The sequence below is a fragment of the Crocodylus porosus genome, unplaced genomic scaffold (genome assembly GCF_001723895.1).
Source record: "Crocodylus porosus isolate Cpor-Errol unplaced genomic scaffold, CroPor_comp1, whole genome shotgun sequence".
Lineage (NCBI taxonomy): Eukaryota > Metazoa > Chordata > Crocodylia > Crocodylidae > Crocodylus > Crocodylus porosus.
In genome coordinates, this window is record NW_017728907.1 from 3702746 (window position 1) to 3714698 (window position 11953).

The window sequence follows — 11953 nt, forward strand, 5'->3', positions numbered from 1 at the left end:
GAGAGCCACTCTAATCAAAGCGCCCTGGAACGTGTGAAAATGCCCAGTAGTTTTCTGGATCAAAGCCATAATGAATAGGAGAATATGTTATAAAGCAACCAATTTCACTGCTGTCTAATAGATGTCATGGAGGAGCAAGGCATTAACAGGGGTGAGGAGGAAAGTGAGGGGGTGGGACCAAAAAATATCTTGTAAAAAACATGGTAGTTTTTTCAATTTTTTTGCATTTATTCTACTGAACAGTGGTGTAATATTTATTATTGTTGACAATTACCTCAGGAAGCAGAGATAAAAATAGCTGTTTCTTGGTTTGACAAGTAAAAGTGAAAATTTTCAATTACAGGTATGTTTAAAATCACTATAGTATCTACTTTTAGACAGATCTCTCCCCTGATGGTGTTAGGGCTTATTGTAAATGGTACGTTACGAATTTTAGCAACTTATGCTGAAATCTATTCATGAAACCATCCTATTTAGATAAAAATTGGCTGACTTAACTAGTTATATACAAAACTTATGAGTAACATTTCTAAAAGGTATACATGTAAATGTATTATATATCTATATAATATTTTCTCACAAACCACGTACCCCAAATAAGAAATGCAACTTGTTTTTGAAAGGCAGAATGAAGGTGGGGGGCAAAAAAATCTTTCCTTGAAAAATACTGCTAAGTAATTTCACAGGGAAAAACACAGGCAGCTGTAGTGTTGTTGGGGTCAGGGAGAGGATAAGGATTACTCTGCTCCTTGCATTTCCTTGTTTAAGACACATGTTCCACTTTAACTAATTTTTGGAAAAGAGGTACACGCGAGTAAATATAGTATGTATATGGTTCTTAGCACTATGTTCTCATACTATTTTTGGAGGATTCCTAAGACCCATGTAGAATACATTAATGAAAGAAATACTTATCTCAGCATATTTTAGAAAAATATCCATTTACGAAATCTATTTTTATTTAAATAACATTGTATTTGAAGAAAAAAACCTCTTACACAGCTATTAAATTAAGAGCTCTCTTTGGCACCTATATGTCCTGATCTAACAAGTGGAGTTAAAGAGCTATTGTAGCTGTGATTGTGCAGGCAATATGAAAAAAGCAGTTTTTTTTTTTGTAATAGCTTTTATTGGACCAGCTGTTCAGGTGGTAGAGATGTTAGACGTGCTTTCATAAATAAACAGAAATAGCCTAAGCCAGGGGTTGGCAACCTCTGGTCCACAGGCCAGATCTAGCCTGTGGCGACTTTGGATCCAGCCTATGGAGCTGTGGTTTCAGCGACAGAGGCCTCTTGCCTGCACCACAATTGAACACTTGAAGCTTCAGCAGAGGGGAACGCACCTGCACTGCTCCCCAGTCAGATGTTCAGGACTTTGACAGAGGAGGAAATCTCCCTGCACTGTGCTTCAGCCAGGCAGTACAGTGGCAAGGAAGTTTGGCACTGGGGGTAAAGCCCGTAGCAGCAGCCCACCCTCGCCCTGTGCACAGATCTGTGGGGCACACGTCCTCCCCATGCTTGCCCAGGAGTGTGTGTAGCAATGAGAGCCACCCTCCCCCTGCCCCTGTGCCCCTCCAAACTAGCTGTTTGTGGCTCCATCCTGCACCCCATCCCAGCTGGGCAGTAGCCCCACTTATTCCCCACTTGCTACCGCACTGCAGCCAGGCAGCAGGGAAAAGTGGCAGAGGTGGCCAGGTCCAAGTACCCACCTGCCTCAGACCTAAACTGGGTCATTCTAGCCCCACTCTGGGAAATGCTGCCATCCTCTGATCTAAGCTAAATGCCAGATAAAAATGTGACTTGTTTTTGCTCAGTATTTGTCTTAGGCTGCTTCTCCTTCGTCCCAGACCTGAGGGAAAACCCTTTGGGTGCTCACAGACATGGACAAAAGTACCCCAGCACTTTAGTTCAACCTGGCTCCTCAGCATCTGTATAGATTGGGCACTTCATCAGGGTTTTTTGGTGCTTTTATCAAATAGCCGATTCAGTTAGCTGTTAGATAAAAGCAGCAAAATGCCCCACCGAAGTGCCCAATTTATACAGATGTTGGACAGATCCAGCTAAAGTGATGCCTCTTGTGGGCATGTGCTGTGCCCAGTGTAGAGGAGTGCCAGCTGAGCTTAAGGTAAAGCACTACTTTTTTCCCCCCACCCCTACATCTATAAGCAGCCTTAGCGTCCAGAAGCTTGTTTGACATATCTCCCGACTAGGCATTTAGTCCACTTAAAGATATTACCAAAAACTTGCTTCTCTCGTTTAGCCAAGCGTTTAACCATATGCTAAACCTTAGGGTCATGCATTGTCTCACTGGAGCTAGTGAAACCACTTAAGTGATTAAAGCTAAGTATGTGTTCAAGCACTTTGTTGAATCAAGGCCATGATTCAGAAGATTCTCCTCTAAAGGGAGTAATAACACAAATAAAGTATTTTTCTTGTGGGAACCTCTACAAAGATATAACCTACCAAATTATAGTTTCATCAGTCCTGTTCTCAGATATCCATTTCTTTGCTTACCTACTTTCCTATATTATGTCCCTTCTCTCACTCCTTTCTTTCTTACTGTTACACTTAGCTTTCAAGTAATTACCTAAATGATCTGCCAAATAGCATTAATGAACCTCAAGGGTCAAGCCCATTAACCCTTTCAAGCTTAGTAGTTAGCCAGGATATAGAGTTCTGCACATCTCTGGTTGAAGTCAACAGACTTGCAACATTTTCACCAGCAAAGACTCTGACCCATAACAGTGAATACTATAGTTCATAATTATCCTGTGTCAGATACTGTAGTCATTAATTCAGTAATGCCCTTTCTGATGAGAATGTTTACTTCAGTGGGACTTGTGCTCAGGTAGGGACCACTTCTTGCCCATTTTGCTGTTGTCAGTAATTATGCTCATCTGTGTGACATTCTTTATTGTTCTAGTAAGTTAGGAAAGAATAGTTATGCTGGCAATCAACTATTGTCACTATACCTTTATTCATTTTAATTTAATAAAGTTATTAAAAATACCTAGTATGTTGACAGCTTTTGGAAAGGACATATTTAATTTGTGGCTCTCTCAGCTCAGAAAACATTTTACATTTTTTCCTAGTAAATCTCTCCATATTTACAAATACATAGGAACTTTTTCATCCTGTGACCACTTGACTAATTGCTCTCATATAGTCATCTGCTGGCTGGGCTTGTGAGGGACATCCAAGGGTATATTATAGTATAAAAAGTTATTTTCTCTGTGTTATGAGCATACCTGTACAGGGACTAGCTATGATACTGGTCCTTAGATTATCACATTTCTTGTGTTGTCACTGGTATCAGTGATGCAAAGGGATCAAAGCAAAGGCAGGGCTAAGCCAATGCCTTAGCATTGACCTGTGAATAGGAGAGGAAGTAAGTATGATACACTCTATTATAAAGTGTCATAACCCCCACTGATTAGTCCCAACCTGGCAGCATTCTAGCTGAGTCAATCAGAATGGCTCTGGGGACTCGTGTACATAATCCCCCACAATAAAGTCTTTGTCTTAACAGCTGCAATGCAGCTATTAGAAACATTTATTTATTATATGTAAAAACAACAATACAGGGTGAGCCTGCATCTTTAGGTAGAGACTTTGTCAAGGAAGGAATTGTAAGCTGTACCAACAGGAATAGCCTAAGGAAAAAATGTACATTGAAAGGTTTTTAAGATGCATAATTGTATCCCTTCTTACATTTTTTCTGCAAAGTTCCAGCTCTGCACTTTCCAGTTCCTCCCTATCTACTTGTCCAAGGTGGGAGTTGAGTCTCCCATGCAAGAGCTTGAGGGGGATTCATATTTCCCTTTCTACCCCACACAGGCATGTAGTTCAAGTAACAACCTAGCCAATGAAACAATTTCTACTCTCATTTAAATTGTTGTAAATCGGGAATAGCTTCACAAAAGCAAATACGTTTTATATAGGTTGACCTAAGAACAGAATTTTTGCATCTGCTTTTATATTTAAGTAAAATGCAAGTCAGGCAGCAATTTAGATTTAGTATAGTGATAGAAGATAAGATGGACCTCACTAATCCCATTCTAAATGGTTTCTCACCTTTTATTATCTGCTTTCTCTTCCTGGTTCTGTTGGTTCTGTGTTTCACCCTCACCAAATTTTCCTTGGTTACCTACTTGGTTCTTCTGCTGACATCCTTTTTTTGTCTTCAAATGACACAGGCAATCCAACATTATATCTCCACTCCTGTTAGTGGGAAATTGGCAAAATCATTTGCTAACTAATTAAATTAACTAGATTATAACATTTCATCCAGAGGCTTCAAATAATTTTGCCAAGGTACTTAAGGATTAATGACTCCAAGTTTGAGATGATAGAATGTACACACAGAGAGTTTAAAGTTTAAGTTTAAGGTACCTCTCTCAGATTGAACACCTAAAAACTGAGATGCACAGAATTAATGGACATTTTTGAAAACATGGACCTAAATGACTTGCACAAAGTCAAATGAATTAATGGTACAGTTGGACTAGAACTCAAGGCCACTGGCTCCCAGGGTTCTCCAACTGTAAGATTATTCTGTAATGTCATGCACATGTGATTATTATTCTGTAGTGTGAGGAAAACCTCAAAGTTGTTTAGCTTAGAGATGATGTTTCATATTCTGTCCCTAGTGAAATGCTTCCTGATTCACTTCCAATTATTCTTATATATTGCATGTTTCTGGTTGCACTTTTCATTTGGATACTCTCTGATTCTCTGCAATGTTTGAGAGAGGAGAATAACAGTATGCAGTACTGGTGTTACTTCAGGTCCATACATAGCGATATAAAATAAATAGTGCCATCCTTTCAGGTTCTGCTCATAAACCAAGTTCCACCCTCTTCAGATGTCAATATGAGGCTCCATTCCCAAAAGAGTGTCATAATACAATACAGTCTTTCCTTGAGTGTTTTGGAAAGTAGTAAAACGTTTTAAGCTGGCATTTGAAATTGTCATCCAAATTGTCATTCGCCCTATGGATGTAGAAGAAGTGACAATTTTAGCCTGATCTGGCCAAAGAAAGCAATTTATAGCTCTGACCAAACACATGTGCACGGTCACAAACAGCTTTAAAAAATGGCCAGTTGGGTGAAAATCTGACCCCTCATTGCATGACATATCAGATAAAGATGTTACAAAATGTAGCATCTTTTGTAACTTGTGTCTGCTGAGCTCCCAACCTGTGGCTGTTTTTAGAATGGGAATGGGGAAAGGGAGCAGAGGGAGTTCAGTCTGGGGGGCCTTCAGCCCCCCCTGGAAGATGAGACAAGTATATTGAAGCCCCTTGAGGTGGGGGGGGGCTCCAATTCACCCACCCCACCCTTTAGCACCAGCTGGGAAGCCCCAAGAATGAGCTCCCTCTGCTGTGTTTCCCCCCTCCCATTCTGAAAACAGCCAGCACTGGCAGAGAGCCTGACCATTGCTATAGGAACCCGGCTGCCAGTTCCCGCAAGAGTTAAGCATTAAGAATTACTATTTGGAATGATAAGAGTCATTATATTAGAAGTTATGATGACTCCTACAGGTCCCAGTCAAAAAACAGGATTTAGCTGTGCAAACACAATAGAAAAGAGCCTGTGTAAAAATGCAAAGCCTTATATAACTATCACTTTGACACTATGTGGTTAGACAAGCAGTTACAAGCAAGATTCTGAATTGGTTACTTTGCTTTCATTCCACTGCTTAACAAGAGGGGACCCAATTTCCCCATACCATCACCATGGCCCAGGGCAGGCCTTTGTGTCCTACTAATCCGAAGGTCTGGATGATCAGCACCACCTGCATGGAAACCCCTTGCCTCCCATGATGGTGATGAGTTTTTGGGAGCCCACACTGCACTCATGCTCTTACAGCTTCCATAGCCAACAACCACCCCATAACTTCCCATGGGGGCTGCATGTAGAGCAGTTAATATCAGGGAGGTCTATCTTAAGTTCTACAGATTAGGCACTGCTGATGTTCAGTCCTCTATGTCCCCCTCCTGCCCACTATACTCCTTCCCCAGCCTACCCACTGCATGCTCTCATAGATTAATTACAACAGAAAGACAGAGGAAGAGACCCAGTAAAGGGCACGGCTACCCAAACTGTGGAGCACTGGACAGATTAGCAGAGGGAGCCTTGGTTGATTGAGAACACCAAGTACTAACACCAGGCAATTTGGGTACTTAAGTTGAATAAGGAGTTCAGCCCTTTCATCACAGTTTTTCACTGAAGCTTCTGTGCATGTGGCACAAAGTGAAACCTGGGTAGAGAGCAAATGTTGATGAGCAGATTCTGGGACACAGTCCCACATACATCACAGGCCTCTGAAACCAGGAGTAGGTTCTTGTTCTAGCTAATGGAGCTGCACTAGTGTGGCCTGGTAGTGTTCAGAACTAATTCACACAGGTACAGAGCCACCTGTATGCAGCTATGTCCCTTCCATCTCAGGATACGGTAGCTGCCTACCTGCTGAGAGGCAGAGGCAATCTGCTCAGCTGTAGCATATGCAGCATGCTGAACTTGACTATTACTTCCAGTTCAGGAGGTAGTGCCCTAAGTAGAGCAACAGTTATGCAGTGCCAGGCAGTGTCATATTGTATCTTCTTGGCAGACCCAACAGGATGCTGCCTGGTACTGTGGGATCACCAGGGGAAGAAGACGACAAGCCAATTTGGCACCAGTTTTTCAGTCCTGTTTCAGGCACTCTTTGGGAACACTGGAGCACAGCATATGCTTAAATGTTTGCAAACTTAAGCTCCTACATTCAGAAATGTCACAGCAAAAGGGGTTAAAAAACAAGAGAAATGGAAGAGGTAGGGATTAAAAAGAGGGAGAGGGTGAATCTTCACATTTTAGAAAAGGATTAAAAGGTATAAAAATAACCATCATTAAAGGATCCAAATGATAGGGAGATTGGACTGGGTATATAATGAGGGTTTGGGTGTAGAAGCATCAGGAATTTAAGTTAATTTCAGGGTGAGAGTATATAAAAGATACTCAGGGACCAAAATAGTAATTCTGGTACATTAAATAGACCAAACATAATCCACATATGGTCTATTTCTTATTTTCCTATATTATGAAAGGGTAAAGGCAGCTCCAGGTGTGTGTGCATTCACCACCCAGTAAGCCACTCTGTAGCCAGTAAGCCACCCTGTAAGCCTCCCTCTACTTTGAGCATTACTAAATGTTATATTTACATATATAAACAAGATATTGATAATATAGATACTAAGTTATAAGAATTATATGTTATTTCCTTTGTAAACATGTAATAACTTAAAGCTTGTACAGTTCTTGTGTATTACTCCAGTGTTAAGAGTTCTGTTTCTATTAGAGGTGCACCGATACATCAGTCCAATATTGGATTGGCACCAATATAAAGAAAATTGACTGTATTGGATATTGGCCTGATGTGGCTGATAATTTGGCCAATAAATGCCCATGCGTATGCATAGCCACAGTGCAGCATGTGGGCAGTGAGGACCACCGCCCAGCAACTTGGAGAGCTGTGTGCAGCTAGTAAGTCTGTTATGGTGGAAGGGGAGGGGGGGAAGGAAGGGGCATGAGAGGGGCAGATCAAGATTCCCGTGGTGAGGGAGGGAGTGGGGCTGGGGCAGGCACTGCTCAGCCAGGGCATGGCGGGGTGCGGGATGGAGCCGTGGTTTGTGTGGGGAGGAGGGGGTGGCTCCTGCTGCTGCATGCACCCCGGGAGGGCACCAGAGGGGGGGCTGGCTTATGCTCCCGGATCTGCGTGGGGCATGGGCAGGGTGGCAGCAGCACTGGGGGGAGCACATAGGGGGGCACTCTTCCCAGCACATGGCAGGGGCAGGGACTGGGTTGGGTCTGGGTGGCAGCAGCACTGGGAGAATGGGGTATGGGGGGGCTATGGCAAATTTTGGGATGGCCCTCTCCTAGTGCTGCTGCTGCCTGCCCGGAGCACAGCCTGGCCCAGTCCCCACCAGATCCCAGTGCAGCCCTGGCCCCAGCCTGCCCTGCCCAGATCCAGGGGCACATGCCCCTCTGTGCCCTCCCAGGGTGTGCGCAGTGGCAGGAGCCATCCTCCCATTGTCTGTGCCCCCTGATCTACAGCTCCATCTCACGCCCTGCTCTGTCCTGGCTGGGCAATGCCTGCCCCCAGTCCCACTCTGTCCCTTACCATGGGTGCCTTGATCTGCTCCCCACCCCGCCCATGCCTCTTCTCTCCCCGTTACCCTTCCACCACAACAGACTTACCAGCTGGACACAACTCTTCAAGCTTTGGGGCTGCTTATCAGAAGTCATATTGGTATTGGCAGATATGCCTCCTTAGAAATCAGCTATCAGTATTGGCCCCCAAAATCTCTCTGTGCACCCCTAGTTTCTATATTTAAATTAAAAAATAAAAAATAAAAGAGGGGGAGGGGAGAAAGGTCAGGGCTTACAAATATAGAGTTATACATTTATACATAAAGCATGTAAAATATATGCAATAGTTATTCAGTTAAATTCAATTTAAAAGCATTATTGATTAACCTTTCCTTTTTTTCAATTAATGAATGGATTTGACTGGTGATTAACTGTAACAAAGTGGTAGTTCATTACTGATTGAAAGCTATGCTGGAGAAAGCACTCTAGAATACACTAGAGGAAACAATACTGCCTTGGCAAATAGCATTACAAAACTACTCTGACCAAACAAGTGTTTTTTCCATCTCTCTTTCCTTTGACATCCAAATTGGCCACTAGTGTTGCTCAAGGCCTTAATCAGTTTTGTTCCAATAAACTTTATAAAAATGCTCAGCCATGCAATAAATTGGAACACCTTTGAGCGAGACAGGCTTTGCCCTGTAAACATGGATGAATATACCTTATTTTTAACTTCATGCATGTGAGTACTTGTATATCTATGTTTAGGATTGCTTATAGGCATGTTGCTTTAATTTGTGACAGAAATAAACTACATGTGTTGTTCTTGTAGCTTTACTGGAGTTATCTGAATTATACCAGGGATTAATTTAATCCATTGATTTGTTTACCAGGTATGTCTTTTGAACTGATCATAATTAAAAACCTTCCAAAAAGTGGTGGGGAGGGAGGGGGAAATCCTGTGCTGTGTATACAGATCTCTTCTTTTACACTTTCATATTTTAATTTTTATTTAATACCCCAAGAAAATAAAGATTGTATAAGGACATAAACAAATTAAAACTATAGAGTTTTAGGTTTGCTTTAAAGTAATAAAACCACTTCAGGGCACCTAAAACTGGCAAACACTTTCCATATAATACTTAGCCAAAGTATTTATAAACTGCTTTAAATTTTGTAAAGGAAATGCTTTTGAATTGAGATCTTTTGGGTCAGGTTTTATTGCAAAATGTTTTTTGCAGTTGAGGTGTAAACTAGGATGTTTTGGAAAAGTTTTTGGTTACACTTTGTTCTTAGAGCAGCACAAACAAAATTACTGTAAAGGAAAACTATTAACTTTGGTAATGGTACCTTATTAAAGAAAATGTTCTCCCACTGAATGTATGCTGTTGATGTAATCTTTTGTTAAAAAGTTTAGAAGACAATAGTAGCAGTCTTTAAAAAAAAATACACGTGGCTCACTCCTACTGCATTTTTGTAGATGTTCCTTTTCTTTTAAATACTTTGATAAATACTGTGCTTCTTCAAATGCAGTCAAGGACATGCCTACACACTCTTACAACAAGCTTATAGTTCAGTGGACTGACTGAAGTTCTTAAGAACAAATCCATTCATCCAGCTCCAAATCTTTGCAGTCAAGGAGCATGCAACTGAGCCACAGACTTGCATGTCATGAAACACTGAGGTTTCTCTGTTCAACAGTTGCAGTAAGCAACTGAAAATACCATGAACAAATGTGATAAAGAAATAAAGCATCTAAGCTGTTATATTTTTTAAATTCTGTTTATTTCTTTTGCTTAGTTATTTTGACTAGTGCAACCTTAAAATATTTAAGGCCCTGAATGTTATTTGCCTTTTATAGACAAGAAAAGTCATGATGTTTGTGAAATTGTTTTTATTTGCCACAAAAAATTGCTATGATGTATGTAAAGAAAACATAAATATAAAAAACAGAATGTTAGTATGTCTTCATTGATAAATGTGCAGATTGTGCTTTATAGGTGAAGTAAATACTGAAATAGTTTTTGTAATGAGTAATGCTTAGTAGCATGTTTTTCTTTATTTTAAATTCATATAATAGAAAATATGTTTTCATGTTCGGAAACTATTTTGCTCTTTGTATGAGAATTGTTTATTGACAATTTGACGTAGAAAAAATTCCAAGTGCATGGTTAAAAATGATAGGAGCAACAGAAATTGATTAAGCCTTGTGCACAGCTGGAAACCATAGCCATGAAGTTCCAAGCTTCCCAATGTTTAGGGACTCTTTGAAGATGTGCAAGGGAAGTTGAAAAATCATTGGTTTTGTATTTAATGGCAGTAAGTGTTAACATCCTTTCAGCCTTCATTTTTCCTCTGGGTGAAGAGTGTTGGATAACAGAGAAACTTTCATTAAAGTAACACTAAAATAGTGTATTTCCTTGAGTTTATATTTATAACACTTTTGGTATCTGTTACAAACTTGTTCTAACATCACACTGGTAATGTTCCCTGTTAACAAAGCTGGACAAACAGGCAGAAGCCAGGGATTCAGGCATCTACATTAAAAATTCACATTTGGAAGCCTATTTCCATTTCTCACATGTAAGCTGTTAATCTGTTCTTGGTGCTACAAACAATCTACTGTTGAGTCTAGAAAGATTCTTTTATGAAAAAAATCCTATAGATTTTGATACAAATGAAATCAATAAGGTATTACAGAATTTACTTTAAACACTATTAAATTTAATAGGGAAAGATTTCTGTTCAAACTTATGGTCCTTCCAGCCACAGAATTAGAAGGGATGAATTTCCCTTTCATTTTTCCAGGCTAGGATAAGTAGTATACTGGTTTTGCCCTGACTAGTCCTTCATTTTTTCAGACCACAACCCTTTTTGTAGTCTTCATGTCTTTTACTTTCCTTTCCTTTTTCAGGTCCTTGTGACAAAGTATTCAGCAGAATCTGCAAATTTGAAGATTTGCAGATCTTAGGTCACAGCTATTCCTGAAGAAGCTCTATTGACATTAGCTAAATTATTCTAGATTGTGGGACCTTTTTGTAGTGGAAGTTGATATTTAACCAACTAAGAGAGGTTATTTTTCATGTAGATTATGATATCTGTTTTTGATAAACTAGCTATGTGTGTTTCCATGCACAAGCGATAGAAGCATATTGCTCTTGGAAGCTATAATCTGATTATGATAACAAATATTTGGTGCCATCTTCTCCCATAAACCTTTAGAAAAGCTTTTTTTTTTTTTTAGCTGGGAAGTGTAATTTCTTGGTAAACTGTTAAGAATAAAATTCTTCTCTCTTCTACCTTTATTACATTTGTGCACATTGTGGAAAGACCTTTTATTGATATGGATGGGGAGTTTTGCATATGAAGTGAATGTAAAATATGCAATAAATATCCAGAATGAGACTCAGAGATCCTCAGTGTGAATAAGTGGAAATAATTTTGTCCTAACAGAAGCTATTTGGGAAATTATTACAAGGCTGTACATTGAATGCTCTATATGCCAAGGGTGAAGTTGATGCAATTACAAGTCAATGACCTAGATCATCCGTTATGGTCAAATGGCTCTCAACTTGACAGTGGAAGGATGGCAGAAAGTATGCCTTTACAGCCTGTTTTGGGGCTGTCTGGCTACCAAGCTAGTCCCCGATACAAAGCAGAGAAGGATGAGTCTCTTTTATTTATGACCGCTACCAGCGGCCTCCGCAGCAATTCTAGCAGCTGGTAATTGTGGAAGTATAGATAGTCTCATGGATTTACTTACCCTCTGACTACTACCTCATGCTGCTCATCCATGTGGGCACCAGTGATATTACTGGGGGAGAC